A 26,418-nucleotide genomic window follows, 5' to 3' on the forward strand; every position below is an offset into this window, starting at 1 on the left:
CTGAGACACAGCGGGGCCTTGTTGGAACCAAAGACACCTCTGCAAAAAGCAGGGTAGCTCCCAGAACCAAGGAGTCCATTGTTACATTGTAGAAAATTATACATTACATTCTAGAAAACCTATGGAACCAAGGGGCTATTGTGACACAGTGGGGCCACATGGAAGCAATTGTCCATTATGACAATGTGGATCAAAGGTGAGCATGGTGACACTGCGGAACCTCATGGAAGCAAGGAGCCATTGTGACACAGGTGATGCACATGAAGCCAAGGAGCCATTGTGACACAGTGGGGCCTCATGGAATCAAGGAGACTATTGTGACACAGGTGATGCACATGAAGCCAAGGAGCCATTGTGACACAGTGGGGCCTCATGGAATCAAGGAGACCATGGTGACACAGGTGATGCACATGAAGCCAAGGAGCCATTGTGACACAGTGGGGCCTCATGGAATCAAGGAGACTATTGTGACACAGGTGATGCACATGAAGCCAAGGAGCCATTGTGACACAGTGGGGCCTCATGGAATCAAGGAGACCATGGTGACACAGGTGATGCACATGAAGCCAAGGAGCCATTGTGACACAGTGGGGCCTCATGGAATCAAAGAGACTATTGTGACACAGGTGATGCACATGAAGCCAAGGAGCCATTGTGACACAGCGGGGCTTCTTCCCTTGAGCTCTGCAGCTGGCGGTCCCAGCCCACGGCACCATGTGCCATCTGCTCTCCTCAGGGCTCTGCCTGCACACAGGCCCAGAGAAGTTTTCCTGTTTGTAAGGAAAGAATGGAAAAGCCTGAGCAGGTTTCCTAAACAAAAATCCCTACATGCTCCGTCCAGGCTGCCTGGAATGATGTCCCCTTTCTACAAGGGACACTGTGAGCAGGAATGATCTCTGAAAGCAGAATTCTCGCAGTCTTTCCACTGAATTCTCTGTCCCTGTCCTTTGCCTGGCTCTCTGTTGCAGATGGAAGCTGCTGCTGCCATTCTCAGCTTGAAGCCCTCTTTTGATGCAAGCAGGTGCTCCCAGGTGTGTTCAGCAGCTGTTGCTCAGTGTTGATGCAAAGCTTTTGTGTTCCTCATGGAAGCAAGGAGCCATTGTGACACTGCAGGGGCTCATGGGATCAAGGAGACAATTGTGACAGTACAGAACCTCCTAGAAACAAGGCTCCATGGTGACACCGTGGGGAATCATGGAATCAAGGAGCCCCTTGTGACACAGAGAGGCCGCCTGGAAGCAATGGTCCACTGTTACACTGCGGATTCAAGAAGACCATGGGGACAGCACGGAACCTCATGGAACCCTCCGTCCACTGGGACACAGCGGGGCCTCATGGAAGCATGGAGAGCATTGTGACATTGTGGGCAATCATGGAAGCATGGAGAGCATTGTGCCACTAAGGAAACTGATGGAACCAAGGCGATCACTGGGACACAATGGAAGCACATGGAATCAAGGCTCCATGATGACTTTGGAGGGCCTCATGGAGCACAGCATCCATTGTGACACAGCAAGACCTCGTGGAACCAAGGAGCCTTTGTGATACTCCAGATGCGCATGGAAGCCAGGGTGCACTGAGACACAGCGGGGCCTTGTTGGAACCAAAGACACCTCTGCAAAAAGCAGGGTAGCTCCCAGAACCAAGGAGTCCATTGTTACATTGTAGAAAATTATACATTACATTCTAGAAAACCTATGGAACCAAGGGGCTATTGTGACACAGTGGGGCCACATGGAAGCAATTGTCCATTATGACAATGTGGATCAAAGGTGAGCATGGTGACACTGCGGAACCTCATGGAAGCAAGGAGCCATTGTGACAAAGTGGGGCCTCATGGAATCAAGGAGACCATTGTGACACAGGTGATGCACATGAAGCCAAGGAGCCATTGTGACCCAGTGGGGCCTCATGGAATCAAGGAGACTATTGTGACACAGGTGATGCACATGAAGCCAAGGAGCCATTGTGACCCAGTGGGGCCTCATGGAATCAAGGAGACCATGGTGACACAGGTGATGCACATGAAGCCAAGGAGCCATTGTGACCCAGTGGGGCCTCATGGAATCAAGGAGACCATGGTGACACAGGTGATGCACATGAAGCCAAGGAGCCATTGTGACACAGCGGGGCTTCTTCCCTTGAGCTCTGCAGCTGGCGGTCCCAGCCCACGGCACCATGTGCCATCTGCTCTCCTCAGGGCTCTGCCTGCACACAGGCCCAGAGAAGTTTTCCTGTTTGTAAGGAAAGAATGGAAAAGCCTGAGCAGGTTTCCTCAACAACAAACCCTACATGCTCAGTCCAGGCTGCCTGGAATGATGTCCCCTTTCTACAAGGGACCCTGTGAGCAGGAATGATCTCTGAAAGCAGAATTCTCGCAGTCTTTCCACTGAATTCTCTGCCCCTGTCCTTTGCCTGGCTCTCTGTTGCAGATGGAAGCTGCTGCTGCCATTCTCAGCTTGAAGCCCTCTTTTGATGCAAGCAGGTGCTCCCAGGTGTGTTCAGCAGCTGTTGCTCAGTGTTGATGCAAAGCTTTTGTGTTCCTCATGGAAGCAAGGAGCCATTGTGACACTGCAGGGGCTCATGGCATCAAGGAGACAATTGTGACAGTACAGAACCTCCTAGAAACAAGGCTCCATGGTGACACCGTGGCGAATCATGGAATCAAGGAGCCCCTTGTGACACAGAGAGGCCGCCTGGAAGCAATGGTCCATTGTTACACTGCGGATTCAAGAAGACCATGGGACAGCACGGAACCTCATGGGACCCTCCGTCCATTGGGACACAGCGGGGCCTCATGGGCACAAGGGGACCATTGTGGCAAAGCAGGGCCTCATGGAAGCATGGAGAGCATTGTGACATTGTGGGCAATCATGGAAGCATGGAGAGCATTGTGCCACTAAGGAAACTGATGGAACCAAGGCGATCACTGGGACACAATGGAAGCACATGGAATCAAGGCTCCATGATGACTTTGGAGGGCCTCATGGAGCACAGCATCCATTGTGACACAGCAAGACCTCGTGGAACCAAGGAGCCTTTGTGATAGTCCAGATGCGCATGGAAGCCAGGGTGCACTGAGACACAGCGGGGCCTTGTTGGAACCAAAGACACCTCTGCAAAAAGCAGGGTAGCTCCCAGAACCAAGGAGTCCATTGTTACATTGTAGAAAATTATACATTACATTCTAGAAAACCTATGGAACCAAGGGGCTATTGTGACACAGTGGGGCCACATGGAAGCAATTGTCCATTATGACAATGTGGATCAAAGGTGAGCATGGTGACACTGCGGAACCTCATGGAAGCAAGGAGCCATTGTGACACGGTGGGGCCTCATGGAATCAAGGAGACCATTGTGACACAGGTGATGCACATGAAGCCAAGGAGCCATTGTGACACAGTGGGGCCTCATGGAATCAAGGAGACCATTGTGACACAGGTGATGCACATGAAGCCAAGGAGCCATTGTGACACAGTGGGGCCTCATGGAATCAAGGAGACCATTGTGACACAGGTGATGCACATGAAGCCAAGGAGCCATTGTGACACAGTGGGGCCTCATGGAATCAAGGAGACCATGGTGACACAGGTGATGCACATGAAGCCAAGGAGCCATTGTGACCCAGTGGGGCCTCATGGAATCAAGGAGACCATGGTGACACAGGTGATGCACATGAAGCCAAGGAGCCATTGTGACACAGTGGGGCCTCATGGAATCAAGGAGACCATGGTGACACAGGTGATGCACATGAAGCCAAGGAGCCATTGTGACACAGCGGGGCTTCTTCCCTTGAGCTCTGCAGCTGGCGGTCCCAGCCCACGGCACCATGTGCCATCTGCTCTCCTCAGGGCTCTGCCTGCACACAGGCCCAGAGAAGTTTTCCTGTTTGTAAGGAAAGAATGGAAAAGCCTGAGCAGGTTTCCTAAACAAAAATCCCTACATGCTCCGTCCAGGCTGCCTGGAATGATGTCCCCTTTCTACAAGGGACACTGTGAGCAGGAATGATCTCTGGGAGCAGAATTCTCGCAGTCTTTCCACTGAATTCTCTGTCCCTGTCCTTTCCCTGGCTCTCTGTTGCAGATGGAAGCTGCTGCTGCCATTCTCAGCTTGAAGCCCTCTTTTGATGCAAGCAGATGCTCCCAGGTGTGTTCAGCAGCTGTTGCTCAGTGTTGATGCAAAGCTTTTGTGTTCCTCATGGAAGCAAGGAGCCATTGTGACACTGCAGGGGCTCATGGCATCAAGGAGACAATTGTGACAGTACAGAACCTCCTAGAAACAAGGCTCCATGGTGACACCGTGGCGAATCATGGAATCAAGGAGCCCCTTGTGACACAGAGAGGCCGCCTGGAAGCAATGGTCCACTGTTACACTGCGGATTCAAGAAGACCATGGGGACAGCACGGAACCTCATGGAACCATCCGTCCATTGGGACACAGCGGGGCCTCATGGAATCAAGGAGACCATGGTGACACAGGTGATGCACATGAAGCCAAGGAGCCATTGTGACACAGCGGGGGCTCATGGGATCAAGGAGACAATTGTGACAGTACAGAACCTCCTAGAAACAAGGCTCCATGGTGACACCGTGGGGAATCATGGAATCAAGGAGCCCTTTGTGACACAGAGAGGCCGCCTGGAAGCAATGGTCCACTGTTACACTGCGGATTCAAGAAGACCATGGGGACAGCACGAAACCTCATGGGACCCTCCGTCCATTGGGACACAGCGGGGCCTCATGGTCACAAGGGGACCATTGTGGCAAAGCAGGGCCTCATGGAAGCATGGAGAGCATTGTGACATTGTGGGCAATCATGGAAGCATGGAGAGCATTGTGCCACTAAGGAAACTGATGGAACCAAGGCGATCACTGGGACACAATGGAAGCACATGGAATCAAGGCTCCATGATGACTTTGGAGGGCCTCATGGAGCACAGCATCCATTGTGACACAGCAAGACCTCGTGGAACCAAGGAGCCTTTGTGATAGTCCAGATGCGCATGGAAGCCAGGGTGCACTGAGACACAGCGGGGCCTTGTTGGAACCAAAGACACCTCTGCAAAAAGCAGGGTAGCTCCCAGAACCAAGGAGTCCATTGTTACATTGTAGAAAATTATACATTACATTCTAGAAAACCTATGGAACCAAGGGGCTATTGTGACACAGTGGGGCCACATGGAAGCAATTGTCCATTATGACAATGTGGATCAAAGGTGAGCATGGTGACACTGCGGAACCTCATGGAAGCAAGGAGCCATTGTGACACAGTGGGGCCTCATGGAATCAAGGAGACCATTGTGACACAGGTGATGCACATGAAGCCAAGGAGCCATTGTGACACAGTGGGGCCTCATGGAATCAAGGAGACTATTGTGACACAGGTGATGCACGTGAAGCCAAGGAGCCATTGTGACACAGTGGGGCCTCATGGAATCAAGGAGACCATGGTGACACAGGTGATGCACATGAAGCCAAGGAGCCATTGTGACACAGTGGGGCCTCATGGAATCAAGGAGACCATGGTGACACAGGTGATGCACATGAAGCCAAGGAGCCATTGTGACACAGCGGGGCTTCTTCCCTTGAGCTCTGCAGCTGGCTGTCCCAGCCCACGGCACCATGTGCCAACTGCTCTCCTTAGGGCTCTGCCTGCACACAGGCCCAGAGAAGTTTTCCTGTTTGTAAGGAAAGAATGGAAAAGCCTGAGCAGGTTTCCTAAACAAAAATCCCTACATGCTCCGTCCAGGCTGCCTGGAATGATGTCCCCTTTCTACAAGGGACACTGTGAGCAGGAATGATCTCTGGGAGCAGAATTCTCGCAGTCTTTCCACTGAATTCTCTGTCCCTGTCCTTTGCCTGGCTCTCTGTTGCAGATGGAAGCTGCTGCTGCCATTCTCAGCTTGAAGCCCTCTTTTGATGCAAGCAGGTGCTCCCAGGTGTGTTCAGCAGCTGTTGCTCAGTGTTGATGCAAAGCTTTTGTGTTCCTCATGGAAGCAAGGAGCCATTGTGACACTGCAGGGGCTCATGGCATCAAGGAGACAATTGTGACAGTACAGAACCTCCTAGAAACAAGGCTCCATGGTGACACCGTGGGGAATCATGGAATCAAGGAGCCCCTTGTGACACAGAGAGGCCGCCTGGAAGCAATGGTCCACTGTTACACTGCGGATTCAAGAAGACCATGGGGACAGCACGGAACCTCATGGAACCCTCCGTCCACTGGGACACAGCGGGGCCTCATGGAAGCATGGAGAGCATTGTGACATTGTGGGCAATCATGGAAGCATGGAGAGCATTGTGCCACTAAGGAAACTGATGGAACCAAGGCGATCACTGGGACACAATGGAAGCACATGGAATCAAGGCTCCATGATGACTTTGGAGGGCCTCATGGAGCACAGCATCCATTGTGACACAGCAAGACCTCGTGGAACCAAGGAGCCTTTGTGATACTCCAGATGCGCATGGAAGCCAGGGTGCACTGAGACACAGCGGGGCCTTGTTGGAACCAAAGACACCTCTGCAAAAAGCAGGGTAGCTCCCAGAACCAAGGAGTCCATTGTTACATTGTAGAAAATTATACATTACATTCTAGAAAACCTATGGAACCAAGGGGCTATTGTGACACAGTGGGGCCACATGGAAGCAATTGTCCATTATGACAATGTGGATCAAAGGTGAGCATGGTGACACTGCGGAACCTCATGGAAGCAAGGAGCCATTGTGACCCAGTGGGGCCTCATGGAATCAAGGAGACCGTGGTGACACAGGTGATGCAGATGAAGCCAAGGAGCCATTGTGACACAGTGGGGCCTCATGGAATCAAGGAGACTATTGTGACACAGGTGATGCACATGAAGCCAAGGAGCCATTGTGACACAGTGGGGCCTCATGGAATCAAGGAGACTATTGTGACACAGGTGATGCACATGAAGCCAAGGAGCCATTGTGACACAGTGGGGCCTCATGGAATCAAGGAGACCATGGTGACACAGGTGATGCACATGAAGCCAAGGAGCCATTGTGACACAGCGGGGCTTCTTCCCTTGAGCTCTGCAGCTGGCGGTCCCAGCCCACGGCACCATGTGCCATCTGCTCTCCTCAGGGCTCTGCCTGCACACAGGCCCAGAGAAGTTTTCCTGTTTGTAAGGAAAGAATGGAAAAGCCTGAGCAGGTTTCCTCAACAACAAACCCTACATGCTCAGTCCAGGCTGCCTGGAATGATGTCCCCTTTCTACAAGGGACCCTGTGAGCAGGAATGATCTCTGAAAGCAGAATTCTTGCAGTCTTTCCACTGAATTCTCTGTCCCTGTCCTTTGCCTGGCTCTCTGTTGCAGATGGAAGCTGCTGCTGCCATTCTCAGCTTGAAGCCCTCTTTTGATGCAAGCAGGTGCTCCCAGGTGTGTTCAGCAGCTGTTGCTCAGTGTTGATGCAAAGCTTTTGTGTTCCTCATGGAAGCAAGGAGCCATTGTGACACTGCAGAGGCTCATGGCATCAAGGAGACAATTGTGACAGTACAGAACCTCCTAGAAACAAGGCTCCATGGTGACACCGTGGCGAATCATGGAATCAAGGAGCCCCTTGTGACACAGAGAGGCCGCCTGGAAGCAATGGTCCACTGTTACACTGCGGATTCAAGAAGACCATGGGGACAGCACGGAACCTCATGGAACCATCCGTCCATTGGGACACAGCGGGGCCTCATGGAATCAAGGAGACCGTGGTGACACAGGTGATGCACATGAAGCCAAGGAGCCATAGTGACACAGCGGGGGCTCATGGGATCAAGGAGACAATTGTGACAGTACAGAACCTCCTAGAAACAAGGCTCCATGGTGACACCGTGGGGAATCATGGAATCAAGGAGCCCCTTGTGACACAGAGAGGCCGCCTGGAAGCAATGGTCCACTGTTACACTGCGGATTCAAGAAGACCATGGGACAGCACGGAACCTCATGGGACCCTCCGTCCATTGGGACACAGCGGGGCCTCATGGGCACAAGGGGACCATTGTGGCAAAGCAGGGCCTCATGGAAGCATGGAGAGCATTGTGACATTGTGGGCAATCATGGAAGCATGGAGAGCATTGTGCCACTAAGGAAACTGATGGAACCAAGGCGATCACTGGGACACAATGGAAGCACATGGAATCAAGGCTCCATGATGACTTTGGAGGGCCTCATGGAGCACAGCATCCATTGTGACACAGCAAGACCTCGTGGAACCAAGGAGCCTTTGTGATACTCCAGATGCGCATGGAAGCCAGGGTGCACTGAGACACAGCGGGGCCTTGTTGGAACCAAAGACACCTCTGCAAAAAGCAGGGTAGCTCCCAGAACCAAGGAGTCCATTGTTACATTGTAGAAAATTATACATTACATTCTAGAAAACCTATGGAACCAAGGGGCTATTGTGACACAGTGGGGCCACATGGAAGCAATTGTCCATTATGACAATGTGGATCAAAGGTGAGCATGGTGACACTGCGGAACCTCATGGAAGCAAGGAGCCATTGTGACAAAGTGGGGCCTCATGGAATCAAGGAGACCATTGTGACACAGGTGATGCACATGAAGCCAAGGAGCCATTGTGACCCAGTGGGGCCTCATGGAATCAAGGAGACTATTGTGACACAGGTGATGCACATGAAGCCAAGGAGCCATTGTGACACAGTGGGGCCTCATGGAATCAAGGAGACTATTGTGACACAGGTGATGCACATGAAGCCAAGGAGCCATTGTGACACAGTGGGGCCTCATGGAATCAAGGAGACCATGGTGACACAGGTGATGCACATGAAGCCAAGGAGCCATTGTGACACAGCGGGGCTTCTTCCCTTGAGCTCTGCAGCTGGCGGTCCCAGCCCACGGCACCATGTGCCATCTGCTCTCCTCAGGGCTCTGCCTGCACACAGGCCCAGAGAAGTTTTCCTGTTTGTAAGGAAAGAATGGAAAAGCCTGAGCAGGTTTCCTCAACAACAAACCCTACATGCTCAGTCCAGGCTGCCTGGAATGATGTCCCCTTTCTACAAGGGACCCTGTGAGCAGGAATGATCTCTGAAAGCAGAATTCTCGCAGTCTTTCCACTGAATTCTCTGTCCCTGTCCTTTGCCTGGCTCTCTGTTGCAGATGGAAGCTGCTGCTGCCATTCTCAGCTTGAAGCCCTCTTTTGATGCAAGCAGGTGCTCCCAGGTGTGTTCAGCAGCTGTTGCTCAGTGTTGATGCAAAGCTTTTGTGTTCCTCATGGAAGCAAGGAGCCATTGTGACACTGCAGGGGCTCATGGCATCAAGGAGACAATTGTGACAGTACAGAACCTCCTAGAAACAAGGCTCCATGGTGACACCGTGGCGAATCATGGAATCAAGGAGCCCCTTGTGACACAGAGAGGCCGCCTGGAAGCAATGGTCCACTGTTACACTGCGGATTCAAGAAGACCATGGGGACAGCACGGAACCTCATGGAACCCTCCGTCCACTGGGACACAGCGGGGCCTCATGGAAGCATGGAGAGCATTGTGACATTGTGGGCAATCATGGAAGCATGGAGAGCATTGTGCCACTAAGGAAACTGATGGAACCAAGGCGATCACTGGGACACAATGGAAGCACATGGAATCAAGGCTCCATGATGACTTTGGAGGGCCTCATGGAGCACAGCATCCATTGTGACACAGCAAGACCTCGTGGAACCAAGGAGCCTTTGTGATACTCCAGATGCGCATGGAAGCCAGGGTGCACTGAGACACAGCGGGGCCTTGTTGGAACCAAAGACACCTCTGCAAAAAGCAGGGTAGCTCCCAGAACCAAGGAGTCCATTGTTACATTGTAGAAAATTATACATTACATTCTAGAAAACCTATGGAACCAAGGGGCTATTGTGACACAGTGGGGCCACATGGAAGCAATTGTCCATTATGACAATGTGGATCAAAGGTGAGCATGGTGACACTGCGGAACCTCATGGAAGCAAGGAGCCTTTGAGACGCAGTGGGGCCTCATGGAATCAAGGAGACCATTGTGACACAGGTGATGCACATGAAGCCAAGGAGCCATTGTGACACAGTGGGGCATCATGGAATCAAGGAGACTATTGTGACACAGGTGATGCACATGAAGCCAAGGAGCCATTGTGACACAGTGGGGCCTCATGGAATCAAGGAGACCATTGTGACACAGGTGATGCACATGAAGCCAAGGAGCCATTGTGACACAGTGGGGCCTCATGGAATCAAGGAGACTATTGTGACACAGGTGATGCACATGAAGCCAAGGAGCCATTGTGACACAGTGGGGCCTCATGGAATCAAGGAGACCATGGTGACACAGGTGATGCACATGAAGCCAAGGAGCCATTGTGACACAGTGGGGCCTCATGGAATCAAGGAGACCATGGTGACACAGGTGATGCACATGAAGCCAAGGAGCCATTGTGACACAGCGGGGCTTCTTCCCTTGAGCTCTGCAGCTGGCGGTCCCAGCCCACGGCACCATGTGCCATCTGCTCTCCTCAGGGCTCTGCCTGCACACAGGCCCAGAGAAGTTTTCCTGTTTGTAAGGAAAGAATGGAAAAGCCTGAGCAGGTTTCCTAAACAAAAATCCCTACATGCTCCGTCCAGGCTGCCTGGAATGATGTCCCCTTTCTACAAGGGACACTGTGAGCAGGAATGATCTCTGAAAGCAGAATTCTCGCAGTCTTTCCACTGAATTCTCTGTCCCTGTCCTTTGCCTGGCTCTCTGTTGCAGATGGAAGCTGCTGCTGCCATTCTCAGCTTGAAGCCCTCTTTTGATGCAAGCAGATGCTCCCAGGTGTGTTCAGCAGCTGTTGCTCAGTGTTGATGCAAAGCTTTTGTGTTCCTCATGGAAGCAAGGAGCCATTGTGACACTGCAGGGGCTCATGGCATCAAGGAGACAATTGTGACAGTACAGAACCTCCTAGAAACAAGGCTCCATGGTGACACCGTGGCGAATCATGGAATCAAGGAGCCCCTTGTGACACAGAGAGGCCGCCTGGAAGCAATGGTCCACAGTTACACTGCGGATTCAAGAAGACCATGGGGACAGCACGGAACCTCATGGAACCATCCGTCCATTGGGACACAGCGGGGCCTCATGGAATCAAGGAGACCATGGTGACACAGGTGATGCACATGAAGCCAAGGAGCCATTGTGACACAGCGGGGGCTCATGGGATCAAGGAGACAATTGTGACAGTACAGAACCTCCTAGAAACAAGGCTCCATGGTGACACCGTGGCGAATCATGGAATCAAGGAGCCCCTTGTGACACAGAGAGGCCGCCTGGAAGCAATGGTCCATTGTTACACTGCGGATTCAAGAAGACCATGGGGACAGCACGAAACCTCATGGGACCCTCCGTCCATTGGGACACAGCGGGGCCTCATGGTCACAAGGGGACCATTGTGGCAAAGCAGGGCCTCATGGAAGCATGGAGAGCATTGTGACATTGTGGGCAATCATGGAAGCATGGAGAGCATTGTGCCACTAAGGAAACTGATGGAACCAAGGCGATCACTGGGACACAATGGAAGCACATGGAATCAAGGCTCCATGATGACTTTGGAGGGCCTCATGGAGCACAGCATCCATTGTGACACAGCAAGACCTCGTGGAACCAAGGAGCCTTTGTGATACTCCAGATGCGCATGGAAGCCAGGGTGCACTGAGACACAGCGGGGCCTTGTTGGAACCAAAGACACCTCTGCAAAAAGCAGGGTAGCTCCCAGAACCAAGGAGTCCATTGTTACATTGTAGAAAATTATACATTACATTCTAGAAAACCTATGGAACCAAGGGGCTATTGTGACACAGTGAGGCCACATGGAAGCAATTGTCCATTATGACAATGTGGATCAAAGGTGAGCATGGTGACACTGCGGAACCTCATGGAAGCCAAGGAGCCATTGTGACGCAGTGGGGCCTCATGGAATCAAGGAGACCATGGTGACACAGGTGATGCACATGAAGCCAAGGAGCCATTGTGACACAGTGGGGCCTCATGGAATCAAGGAGACTATTGTGACACAGGTGATGCACATGAAGCCAAGGAGCCATTGTGACACAGTGGGGCCTCATGGAATCAAGGAGACCATGGTGACACAGGTGATGCACATGAAGCCAAGGAGCCATTGTGACACAGCGGGGCTTCTTCCCTTCAGCTCTGCAGCTGGCGGTCCCAGCCCACGGCACCATGTGCCAACTGCTCTCCTCAGGGCTCTGCCTGCACACAGGCCCAGAGAAGTTTTCCTGTTTGTAAGGAAAGAATGGAAAAGCCTGAGCAGGTTTCCTCAACAACAAACCCTACATGCTCCGTCCAGGCTGCCTGGAATGATGTCCCCTTTCTACAAGGGACACTGTGAGCAGGAATGATCTCTGAAAGCAGAATTCTCGCAGTCTTTCCACTGAATTCTCTGTCCCTGTCCTTTGCCTGGCTCTCTGTTGCAGATGGAAGCTGCTGCTGCCATTCTCAGCTTGAAGCCCTCTTTTGATGCAAGCAGGTGCTCCCAGGTGTGTTCAGCAGCTGTTGCTCAGTGTTGATGCAAAGCTTTTGTGTTCCTCATGGAAGCAAGGAGCCATTGTGACACTGCAGGGGCTCATGGCATCAAGGAGACAATTGTGACAGTACAGAACCTCCTAGAAACAAGGCTCCATGGTGACACCGTGGCGAATCATGGAATCAAGGAGCCCCTTGTGACACAGAGAGGCCGCCTGGAAGCAATGGTCCATTGTTACACTGCGGATTCAAGAAGACCATGGGGACAGCACGGAACCTCATGGAACCCTCCGTCCATTGGGACACAGCGGGGCCTCATGGACACAAGGGGACCATTGTGGCAAAGCAGGGCCTCATGGAAGCATGGAGAGCATTGTGACATTGTGGGCAATCATGGAAGCATGGAGAGCATTGTGCCACTAAGGAAACTGATGGAACCAAGGCGATCACTGGGACACAATGGAAGCACATGGAATCAAGGCTCCATGATGACTTTGGAGGGCCTCATGGAGCACAGGATCCATTGTGACACAGCAAGACCTCGAGGAACCAAGGAGCCTTTGTGATACTCCAGATGCGCATGGAAGCCAGGGTGCACTGAGACACAGCGGGGCCTTGTTGGAACCAAAGACACCTCTGCAAAAAGCAGGGTAGCTCCCAGAACCAAGGAGTCCATTGTTACATTGTAGAAAATTATACATTACATTCTAGAAAACCTATGGAACCAAGGGGCTATTGTGACACAGTGGGGCCACATGGAAGCAATTGTCCATTATGACAATGTGGATCAAAGGTGAGCATGGTGACACTGCGGAACCTCATGGAAGCAAGGAGCCATTGTGACACAGGTGATGCACATGAAGCCAAGGAGCCATTGTGACACAGTGGGGCCTCATGGAATCAAGGAGACCATGGTGACACAGGTGATGCACATGAAGCCAAGGAGCCATTGTGACACAGTGGGGCCTCATGGAATCAAGGAGACTATTGTGACACAGGTGATGCACATGAAGCCAAGGAGCCATTGTGACACAGTGGGGCCTCATGGAATCAAGGAGACCATGGTGACACAGGTGATGCACATGAAGCCAAGGAGCCATTGTGACACAGTGGGGCCTCATGGAATCAAAGAGACTATTGTGACACAGGTGATGCACATGAAGCCAAGGAGCCATTGTGACACAGCGGGGCTTCTTCCCTTGAGCTCTGCAGCTGGCGGTCCCAGCCCACGGCACCATGTGCCATCTGCTCTCCTCAGGGCTCTGCCTGCACACAGGCCCAGAGAAGTTTTCCTGTTTGTAAGGAAAGAATGGAAAAGCCTGAGCAGGTTTCCTAAACAAAAATCCCTACATGCTCCGTCCAGGCTGCCTGGAATGATGTCCCCTTTCTACAAGGGACACTGTGAGCAGGAATGATCTCTGAAAGCAGAATTCTCGCAGTCTTTCCACTGAATTCTCTGTCCCTGTCCTTTGCCTGGCTCTCTGTTGCAGATGGAAGCTGCTGCTGCCATTCTCAGCTTGAAGCCCTCTTTTGATGCAAGCAGGTGCTCCCAGGTGTGTTCAGCAGCTGTTGCTCAGTGTTGATGCAAAGCTTTTGTGTTCCTCATGGAAGCAAGGAGCCATTGTGACACTGCAGGGGCTCATGGCATCAAGGAGACAATTGTGACAGTACAGAACCTCCTAGAAACAAGGCTCCATGGTGACACCGTGGCGAATCATGGAATCAAGGAGCCCCTTGTGACACAGAGAGGCCGCCTGGAAGCAATGGTCCATTGTTACACTGCGGATTCAAGAAGACCATGGGACAGCACGGAACCTCATGGGACCCTCCGTCCATTGGGACACAGCGGGGCCTCATGGTCACAAGGGGACCATTGTGGCAAAGCAGGGCCTCATGGAAGCATGGAGAGCATTGTGACATTGTGGGCAATCATGGAAGCATGGAGAGCATTGTGCCACTAAGGAAACTGATGGAACCAAGGCGATCACTGGGACACAATGGAAGCACATGGAATCAAGGCTCCATGATGACTTTGGAGGGCCTCATGGAGCACAGCATCCATTGTGACACAGCAAGACCTCGTGGAACCAAGGAGCCTTTGTGATACTCCAGATGCGCATGGAAGCCAGGGTGCACTGAGACACAGCGGGGCCTTGTTGGAACCAAAGACACCTCTGCAAAAAGCAGGGTAGCTCCCAGAACCAAGGAGTCCATTGTTACATTGTAGAAAATTATACATTACATTCTAGAAAACCTATGGAACCAAGGGGCTATTGTGACACAGTGAGGCCACATGGAAGCAATTGTCCATTATGACAATGTGGATCAAAGGTGAGCATGGTGACACTGCGGAACCTCATGGAAGCCAAGGAGCCATTGTGACGCAGTGGGGCCTCATGGAATCAAGGAGACCATGGTGACACAGGTGATGCACATGAAGCCAAGGAGCCATTGTGACACAGTGGGGCCTCATGGAATCAAGGAGACTATTGTGACACAGGTGATGCACATGAAGCCAAGGAGCCATTGTGACACAGTGGGGCCTCATGGAATCAAGGAGACCATGGTGACACAGGTGATGCACATGAAGCCAAGGAGCCATTGTGACACAGCGGGGCTTCTTCCCTTCAGCTCTGCAGCTGGCGGTCCCAGCCCACGGCACCATGTGCCAACTGCTCTCCTCAGGGCTCTGCCTGCACACAGGCCCAGAGAAGTTTTCCTGTTTGTAAGGAAAGAATGGAAAAGCCTGAGCAGGTTTCCTCAACAACAAACCCTACATGCTCCGTCCAGGCTGCCTGGAATGATGTCCCCTTTCTACAAGGGACACTGTGAGCAGGAATGATCTCTGAAAGCAGAATTCTCGCAGTCTTTCCACTGAATTCTCTGTCCCTGTCCTTTGCCTGGCTCTCTGTTGCAGATGGAAGCTGCTGCTGCCATTCTCAGCTTGAAGCCCTCTTTTGATGCAAGCAGGTGCTCCCAGGTGTGTTCAGCAGCTGTTGCTCAGTGTTGATGCAAAGCTTTTGTGTTCCTCATGGAAGCAAGGAGCCATTGTGACACTGCAGGGGCTCATGGCATCAAGGAGACAATTGTGACAGTACAGAACCTCCTAGAAACAAGGCTCCATGGTGACACCGTGGCGAATCATGGAATCAAGGAGCCCCTTGTGACACAGAGAGGCCGCCTGGAAGCAATGGTCCATTGTTACACTGCGGATTCAAGAAGACCATGGGGACAGCACGGAACCTCATGGAACCCTCCGTCCATTGGGACACAGCGGGGCCTCATGGACACAAGGGGACCATTGTGGCAAAGCAGGGCCTCATGGAAGCATGGAGAGCATTGTGACATTGTGGGCAATCATGGAAGCATGGAGAGCATTGTGCCACTAAGGAAACTGATGGAACCAAGGCGATCCCTGGGACACAATGGAAGCACATGGAATCAAGGCTCCATGATGACTTTGGAGGGCCTCATGGAGCACAGGATCCATTGTGACACAGCAAGACCTCGTGGAACCAAGGAGCCTTTGTGATACTCCAGATGCGCATGGAAGCCAGGGTGCACTGAGACACAGCGGGGCCTTGTTGGAACCAAAGACACCTCTGCAAAAAGCAGGGTAGCTCCCAGAACCAAGGAGTCCATTGTTACATTGTAGAAAATTATACATTACATTCTAGAAAACCTATGGAACCAAGGGGCTATTGTGACACAGTGGGGCCACATGGAAGCAATTGTCCATTATGACAATGTGGATCAAAGGTGAGCATGGTGACACTGCGGAACCTCATGGAAGCAAGGAGCCATTGTGACACAGGTGATGCACATGAAGCCAAGGAGCCATTGTGACACAGTGGGGCCTCATGGAATCAAGGAGACTATTGTGACACAGGTGATGCACATGAAGCCAAGGAGCCATTGTGACACAGTGGGGCCTCATGGAATCAAGGAGACCATGGTGACACAGGTGATGCACATGAAGCCAAGGAGCCATTGTGACACAGTGGGGCCTCATGGAATCAAGGAGACTATTGTGACACAGGTGATGCACATGAAGCCAAGGAGCCATTGTGACACAGTGGGGCCTCATGGAATCAAGGAGACCATGGTGACACAGGTGATGCACATGAAGCCAAGGAGCCATTGTGACACAGTGGGGCCTCATGGAATCAAAGAGACTATTGTGACACAGGTGATGCACATGAAGCCAAGGAGCCATTGTGACACAGCGGGGCTTCTTCCCTTCAGCTCTGCAGCTGGCGGTCCCAGCCCACGGCACCATGTGCCATCTGCTCTCCTCAGGGCTCTGCCTGCACACAGGCCCAGAGAAGTTTTCCTGTTTGTAAGGAAAGAATGGAAAAGCCTGAGCAGGTTTCCTAAACAAAAATCCCTACATGCTCCGTCCAGGCTGCCTGGAATGATGTCCCCTTTCTACAAGGGACACTGTGAGCAGGAATGATCTCTGAAAGCAGAATTCTCGCAGTCTTTCCACTGAATTCTCTGTCCCTGTCCTTTGCCTGGCTCTCTGTTGCAGATGGAAGCTGCTGCTGCCATTCTCAGCTTGAAGCCCTCTTTTGATGCAAGCAGGTGCTCCCAGGTGTGTTCAGCAGCTGTTGCTCAGTGTTGATGCAAAGCTTTTGTGTTCCTCATGGAAGCAAGGAGCCATTGTGACACTGCAGGGGCTCATGGGATCAAGGAGACAATTGTGACAGTACAGAACCTCCTAGAAACAAGGCTCCATGGTGACACCGTGGCGAATCATGGAATCAAGGAGCCCCTTGTGACACAGAGAGGCCGCCTGGAAGCAATGGTCCACTGTTACACTGCGGATTCAAGAAGACCATGGGGACAGCACGGAACCTCATGGAACCCTCCGTCCACTGGGACACAGCGGGGCCTCATGGAAGCATGGAGAGCATTGTGACATTGTGGGCAATCATGGAAGCATGGAGAGCATTGTGCCACTAAGGAAACTGATGGAACCAAGGCGATCACTGGGACACAATGGAAGCACATGGAATCAAGGCTCCATGATGACTTTGGAGGGCCTCATGGAGCACAGCATCCATTGTGACACAGCAAGACCTCGTGGAACCAAGGAGCCTTTGTGATACTCCAGATGCGCATGGAAGCCAGGGTGCACTGAGACACAGCGGGGCCTTGTTGGAACCAAAGACACCTCTGCAAAAAGCAGGGTAGCTCCCAGAACCAAGGAGTCCATTGTTACATTGTAGAAAATTATACATTACATTCTAGAAAACCTATGGAACCAAAGGGCTATTGTGACACAGTGGGGCCACATGGAAGCAATTGTCCATTATGACAATGTGGATCAAAGGTGAGCATGGTGACACTGCGGAACCTCATGGAAGCAAGGAGCCATTGTGACAAAGTGGGGCCTCATGGAATCAAGGAGACCATTGTGACACAGGTGATGCACATGAAGCCAAGGAGCCATTGTGACACAGTGGGGCCTCATGGAATCAAGGAGACTATTGTGACACAGGTGATGCACATGAAGCCAAGGAGCCATTGTGACACAGTGGGGCCTCATGGAATCAAGGAGACCATGGTGACACAGGTGATGCACATGAAGCCAAGGAGCCATTGTGACACAGTGGGGCCTCATGGAATCAAGGAGACTATTGTGACACAGGTGATGCACATGAAGCCAAGGAGCCATTGTGACACAGTGGGGCCTCATGGAATCAAGGAGACCATGGTGACACAGGTGATGCACATGAAGCCAAGGAGCCATTGTGACACAGCGGGGCTTCTTCCCTTCAGCTCTGCAGCTGGCGGTCCCAGCCCACGGCACCATGTGCCAACTGCTCTCCTCAGGGCTCTGCCTGCACACAGGCCCAGAGAAGTTTTCCTGTTTGTAAGGAAAGAATGGAAAAGCCTGAGCAGGTTTCCTCAACAACAAACCCTACATGCTCCGTCCAGGCTGCCTGGAATGATGTCCCCTTTCTACAAGGGACACTGTGAGCAGGAATGATCTCTGAAAGCAGAATTCTCGCAGTCTTTCCACTGAATTCTCTGTCCCTGTCCTTTGCCTGGCTCTCTGTTGCAGATGGAAGCTGCTGCTGCCATTCTCAGCTTGAAGCCCTCTTTTGATGCAAGCAGGTGCTCCCAGGTGTGTTCAGCAGCTGTTGCTCAGTGTTGATGCAAAGCTTTTGTGTTCCTCATGGAAGCAAGGAGCCATTGTGACACTGCAGGGGCTCATGGCATCAAGGAGACAATTGTGACAGTACAGAACCTCCTAGAAACAAGGCTCCATGGTGACACCGTGGCGAATCATGGAATCAAGGAGCCCCTTGTGACACAGAGAGGCCGCCTGGAAGCAATGGTCCATTGTTACACTGCGGATTCAAGAAGACCATGGGGACAGCACGGAACCTCATGGAACCCTCCGTCCATTGGGACACAGCGGGGCCTCATGGACACAAGGGGACCATTGTGGCAAAGCAGGGCCTCATGGAAGCATGGAGAGCATTGTGACATTGTGGGCAATCATGGAAGCATGGAGAGCATTGTGCCACTAAGGAAACTGATGGAACCAAGGCGATCCCTGGGACACAATGGAAGCACATGGAATCAAGGCTCCATGATGACTTTGGAGGGCCTCATGGAGCACAGGATCCATTGTGACACAGCAAGACCTCGTGGAACCAAGGAGCCTTTGTGATACTCCAGATGCGCATGGAAGCCAGGGTGCACTGAGACACAGCGGGGCCTTGTTGGAACCAAAGACACCTCTGCAAAAAGCAGGGTAGCTCCCAGAACCAAGGAGTCCATTGTTACATTGTAGAAAATTATACATTACATTCTAGAAAACCTATGGAACCAAGGGGCTATTGTGACACAGTGGGGCCACATGGAAGCAATTGTCCATTATGACAATGTGGATCAAAGGTGAGCATGGTGACACTGCGGAACCTCATGGAAGCAAGGAGCCATTGTGACACAGGTGATGCACATGAAGCCAAGGAGCCATTGTGACACAGTGGGGCCTCATGGAATCAAGGAGACTATTGTGACACAGGTGATGCACATGAAGCCAAGGAGCCATTGTGACACAGTGGGGCCTCATGGAATCAAGGAGACCATGGTGACACAGGTGATGCACATGAAGCCAAGGAGCCATTGTGACACAGTGGGGCCTCATGGAATCAAGGAGACTATTGTGACACAGGTGATGCACATGAAGCCAAGGAGCCATTGTGACACAGTGGGGCCTCATGGAATCAAGGAGACCATGGTGACACAGGTGATGCACATGAAGCCAAGGAGCCATTGTGACACAGTGGGGCCTCATGGAATCAAAGAGACTATTGTGACACAGGTGATGCACATGAAGCCAAGGAGCCATTGTGACACAGCGGGGCTTCTTCCCTTCAGCTCTGCAGCTGGCGGTCCCAGCCCACGGCACCATGTGCCATCTGCTCTCCTCAGGGCTCTGCCTGCACACAGGCCCAGAGAAGTTTTCCTGTTTGTAAGGAAAGAATGGAAAAGCCTGAGCAGGTTTCCTAAACAAAAATCCCTACATGCTCCGTCCAGGCTGCCTGGAATGATGTCCCCTTTCTACAAGGGACACTGTGAGCAGGAATGATCTCTGAAAGCAGAATTCTCGCAGTCTTTCCACTGAATTCTCTGTCCCTGTCCTTTGCCTGGCTCTCTGTTGCAGATGGAAGCTGCTGCTGCCATTCTCAGCTTGAAGCCCTCTTTTGATGCAAGCAGGTGCTCCCAGGTGTGTTCAGCAGCTGTTGCTCAGTGTTGATGCAAAGCTTTTGTGTTCCTCATGGAAGCAAGGAGCCATTGTGACACTGCAGGGGCTCATGGGATCAAGGAGACAATTGTGACAGTACAGAACCTCCTAGAAACAAGGCTCCATGGTGACACCGTGGCGAATCATGGAATCAAGGAGCCCCTTGTGACACAGAGAGGCCGCCTGGAAGCAATGGTCCACTGTTACACTGCGGATTCAAGAAGACCATGGGGACAGCACGGAACCTCATGGAACCCTCCGTCCACTGGGACACAGCGGGGCCTCATGGAAGCATGGAGAGCATTGTGACATTGTGGGCAATCATGGAAGCATGGAGAGCATTGTGCCACTAAGGAAACTGATGGAACCAAGGCGATCACTGGGACACAATGGAAGCACATGGAATCAAGGCTCCATGATGACTTTGGAGGGCCTCATGGAGCACAGCATCCATTGTGACACAGCAAGACCTCGTGGAACCAAGGAGCCTTTGTGATACTCCAGATGCGCATGGAAGCCAGGGTGCACTGAGACACAGCGGGGCCTTGTTGGAACCAAAGACACCTCTGCAAAAAGCAGGGTAGCTCCCAGAACCAAGGAGTCCATTGTTACATTGTAGAAAATTATACATTACATTCTAGAAAACCTATGGAACCAAAGGGCTATTGTGACACAGTGGGGCCACATGGAAGCAATTGTCCATTATGACAATGTGGATCAAAGGTGAGCATGGTGACACTGCGGAACCTCATGGAAGCAAGGAGCCATTGTGACAAAGTGGGGCCTCATGGAATCAAGGAGACCATTGTGACACAGGTGATGCACATGAAGCCAAGGAGCCATTGTGACACAGTGGGGCCTCATGGAATCAAGGAGACTATTGTGACACAGGTGATGCACATGAAGCCAAGGAGCCATTGTGACACAGTGGGGCCTCATGGAATCAAGGAGACCATGGTGACACAGGTGATGCACATGAAGCCAAGGAGCCATTGTGACACAGTGGGGCCTCATGGAATCAAGGAGACCATGGTGACACAGGTGATGCACATGAAGCCAAGGAGCCATTGTGACACAGCGGGGCTTCTTCCCTTGAGCTCTGCAGCTGGCGGTCCCAGCCCACGGCACCATGTGCCATCTGCTCTCCTCAGGGCTCTGCCTGCACACAGGCCCAGAGAAGTTTTCCTGTTTGTAAGGAAAGAATGGAAAAGCCTGAGCAGGTTTCCTCAACAACAAACCCTACATGCTCCGTCCAGGCTGCCTGGAATGATGTCCCCTTTCTACAAGGGACACTGTGAGCAGGAATGATCTCTGAAAGCAGAATTCTCGCAGTCTTTCCACTGAATTCTCTGTCCCTGTCCTTTGCCTGGCTCTCTGTTGCAGATGGAAGCTGCTGCTGCCATTCTCAGCTTGAAGCCCTCTTTTGATGCAAGCAGGTGCTCCCAGGTGTGTTCAGCAGCTGTTGCTCAGTGTTGATGCAAAGCTTTTGTGTTCCTCATGGAAGCAAGGAGCCATTGTGACACTGCAGGGGCTCATGGGATCAAGGAGACAATTGTGACAGTACAGAACCTCCTAGAAACAAGGCTCCATGGTGACACCGTGGGGAATCATGGAATCAAGGAGCCCCTTGTGACACAGAGAGGCCGCCTGGAAGCAATGGTCCATTGTTACACTGCGGATTCAAGAAGACCATGGGGACAGCACGGAACCTCATGGAACCATCCGTCCATTGGGACACAGCGAGGCCTCATGGAATCAAGGAGACCATGGTGACACAGGTGATGCACATGAAGCCAAGGAGCCATTGTGACACAGCGGGGGCTCATGGGATCAAGGAGACAATTGTGACAGTACAAAACCTCCTAGAAACAAGGCTCCATGGTGACACCATGGGTAATCATGGAATCAAGGAGCCCCTTGTGACACAGAGAGGCCGCCTGGAAGCAATGGTCCACTGTTACACTGCGGATTCAAGAAGACCATGGGGCAGCACGGAACCTCATGGGACCCTCCGTCCATTGGGACACAGCGGGGCCTCATGGGCACAAGGGGACCATTGTGGCAAAGCAGGGCCTCATGGAAGCATGGAGAGCATTGTGACATTGTGGGCAATCATGGAAGCATGGAGAGCATTGTGCCACTAAGGAAACTGATGGAACCAAGGCGATCACTGGGCCACAATGGAAGCACATGGAATCAAGGCTCCATGATGACTTTGGAGGGCCTCATGGAGCACAGCATCCATTGTGACACAGCAAGACCTCGTGGAACCAAGGAGCCTTTGTGATAGTCCAGATGCGCATGGAAGCCAGGGTGCACTGAGACACAGCGGGGCCTTGTTGGAACCAAAGACACCTCTGCAAAAAGCAGGGTAGCTCCCAGAACCAAGGAGTCCATTGTTACATTGTAGAAAATTATACATTACATTCTAGAAAACCTATGGAACCAAGGGGCTATTGTGACACCGTGGGGCCACATGGAAGCAATTGTCCATTATGACAATGTGGATCAAAGGTGAGCATGGTGACACTGCGGAACCTCATGGAAGCAAGGAGCCATTGTGACCCAGTGGGGCCTCATGGAATCAAGGAGACCATTGTGACACAGGTGATGCAGATGAAGCCAAGGAGCCATTGTGACACAGTGGGGCCTCATGGAATCAAGGAGACTATTGTGACACAGGTGATGCACATGAAGCCAAGGAGCCATTGTGACCCAGTGGGGCCTCATGGAATCAAGGAGACTATGGTCACACAGGTGATGCACATGAAGCCAAGGAGCCATTGTGACACAGTGGGGCCTCATGGAATCAAGGAGACCATGGTGACACAGGTGATGCACATGAAGCCAAGGAGCCATTGTGACACAGCGGGGCTTCTTCCCTTGAGCTCTGCAGCTGGCGGTCCCAGCCCACGGCACCATGTGCCATCTGCTCTCCTCAGGGCTCTGCCTGCACACAGGCCCAGAGAAGTTTTCCTGTTTGTAAGGAAAGAATGGAAAAGCCTGAGCAGGTTTCCTCAACAACAAACCCTACATGCTCCGTCCAGGCTGCCTGGAATGATGTCCCCTTTCTACAAGGGACCCTGTGAGCAGGAATGATCTCTGAAAGCAGAATTCTCGCAGTCTTTCCACTGAATTCTCTGCCCCTGTCCTTTGCCTGGCTCTCTGTTGCAGATGGAAGCTGCTGCTGCCATTCTCAGCTTGAAGCCCTCTTTTGATGCAAGCAGGTGCTCCCAGGTGTGTTCAGCAGCTGTTGCTCAGTGTTGATGCAAAGCTTTTGTGTTCCTCATGGAAGCAAGGAGCCATTGTGACACTGCAGGGGCTCATGGCATCAAGGAGACAATTGTGACAGTACAGAACCTCCTAGAAACAAGGCTCCATGGTGACACCGTGGCGAATCATGGAATCAAGGAGCCCCTTGTGACACAGAGAGGCCGCCTGGAAGCAATGGTCCATTGTTACACTGCGGATTCAAGAAGACCATGGGGACAGCACGGAACCTCATGGAACCCTCCGTCCATTGGGACACAGCGGGGCCTCATGGACACAAGGGGACCATTGTGGCAAAGCAGGGCCTCATGGAAGCATGGAGAGCATTGTGACATTGTGGGCAATCATGGAAGCATGGAGAGCATTGTGCCACTAAGGAAACTGATGGAACCAAGGCGATCACTGGGACACAATGGAAGCACATGGAATCAAGGCTCCATGATGACTTTGGAGGGCCTCATGGAGCACAGGATCCATTGTGACACAGCAAGACCTCGAGGAACCAAGGAGCCTTTGTGATACTCCAGATGCGCATGGAAGCCAGGGTGCACTGAGACACAGCGGGGCCTTGTTGGAACCAAAGACACCTCTGCAAAAAGCAGGGTAGCTCCCAGAACCAAGGAGTCCATTGTTACATTGTAGAAAATTATACATTACATTCTAGAAAACCTATGGAACCAAGGGGCTATTGTGACACCGTGGGGCCACATGGAAGCAATTGTCCATTATGACAATGTGGATCAAAGGTGAGCATGGTGACACTGCGGAACCTCATGGAAGCAAGGAGCCATTGTGACCCAGTGGGGCCTCATGGAATCAAGGAGACCATTGTGACACAGGTGATGCAGATGAAGCCAAGGAGCCATTGTGACACAGTGGGGCCTCATGGAATCAAGGAGACTATTGTGACACAGGTGATGCACATGAAGCCAAGGAGCCATTGTGACCCAGTGGGGCCTCATGGAATCAAGGAGACTATGGTCACACAGGTGATGCACATGAAGCCAAGGAGCCATTGTGACACAGTGGGGCCTCATGGAATCAAGGAGACCATGGTGACACAGGTGATGCACATGAAGCCAAGGAGCCATTGTGACACAGCGGGGCTTCTTCCCTTGAGCTCTGCAGCTGGCGGTCCCAGCCCACGGCACCATGTGCCATCTGCTCTCCTCAGGGCTCTGCCTGCACACAGGCCCAGAGAAGTTTTCCTGTTTGTAAGGAAAGAATGGAAAAGCCTGAGCAGGTTTCCTCAACAACAAACCCTACATGCTCCGTCCAGGCTGCCTGGAATGATGTCCCCTTTCTACAAGGGACCCTGTGAGCAGGAATGATCTCTGAAAGCAGAATTCTCGCAGTCTTTCCACTGAATTCTCTGTCCCTGTCCTTTGCCTGGCTCTCTGTTGCAGATGGAAGCTGCTGCTGCCATTCTCAGCTTGAAGCCCTCTTTTGATGCAAGCAGGTGCTCCCAGGTGTGTTCAGCAGCTGTTGCTCAGTGTTGATGCAAAGCTTTTGTGTTCCTCATGGAAGCAAGGAGCCATTGTGACACTGCAGGGGCTCATGGGATCAAGGAGACAATTGTGACAGTACAGAACCTCCTAGAAACAAGGCTCCATGGTGACACCGTGGCGAATCATGGAATCAAGGAGCCCCTTGTGACACAGAGAGGCCGCCTGGAAGCAATGGTCCATTGTTACACTGCGGATTCAAGAAGACCATGGGGACAGCACGGAACCTCATGGAACCCTCCGTCCACTGGGAGACAGCGGGGCCTCATGGAAGCATGGAGAGCATTGTGACATTGTGGGCAATCATGGAAGCATGGAGAGCATTGTGCCACTAAGGAAACTGATGGAACCAAGGCGATCACTGGGCCACAATGGAAGCACATGGAATCAAGGCTCCATGATGACTTTGGAGGGCCTCATGGAGCACAGCATCCATTGTGACACAGCAAGACCTCGTGGAACCAAGGAGCCTTTGTGATACTCCAGATGCGCATGGAAGCCAGGGTGCACTGAGACACAGCGGGGCCTTGTTGGAACCAAAGACACCTCTGCAAAAAGCAGGGTAGCTCCCAGAACCAAGGAGTCCATTGTTACATTATAGAAAATTATACATTACATTCTAGAAAACCTATGGAACCAAGGGGCTATTGTGACACAGTGGGGCCACATGGAAGCAATTGTCCATTATGACAATGTGGATCAAAGGTGAGCATGGTGACACTGCGGAACCTCATGGAAGCAAGGAGCCATTGTGACACAGGTGATGCACATGAAGCCAAGGAGCCATTGTGACACAGTGGGGCCTCATGGAATCAAGGAGACCATGGTGACACAGGTGATGCACATGAAGCCAAGGAGCCATTGTGACACAGTGGGGCCTCATGGAATCAAGGAGACTATTGTGACACAGGTGATGCACATGAAGCCAAGGAGCCATTGTGACCCAGTGGGGCCTCATGGAATCAAGGAGACCATGGTGACACAGGTGATGCACATGAAGCCAAGGAGCCATTGTGACACAGTGGGGCCTCATGGAATCAAGGAGACCATGGTGACACAGGTGATGCACATGAAGCCAAGGAGCCATTGTGACACAGCGGGGCTTCTTCCCTTGAGCTCTGCAGCTGGCGGTCCCAGCCCACGGCACCATGTGCCATCTGCTCTCCTCAGGGCTCTGCCTGCACACAGGCCCAGAGAAGTTTTCCTGTTTGTAAGGAAAGAATGGAAAAGCCTGAGCAGGTTTCCTCAACAACAAACCCTACATGCTCCGTCCAGGCTGCCTGGAATGATGTCCCCTTTCTACAAGGGACACTGTGAGCAGGAATGATCTCTGGGAGCAGAATTCTCGCAGTCTTTCCACTGAATTC

This window comes from Corvus hawaiiensis, chromosome 27 (assembly GCF_020740725.1).
Source record: "Corvus hawaiiensis isolate bCorHaw1 chromosome 27, bCorHaw1.pri.cur, whole genome shotgun sequence".
Taxonomy (NCBI): domain Eukaryota; kingdom Metazoa; phylum Chordata; class Aves; order Passeriformes; family Corvidae; genus Corvus; species Corvus hawaiiensis.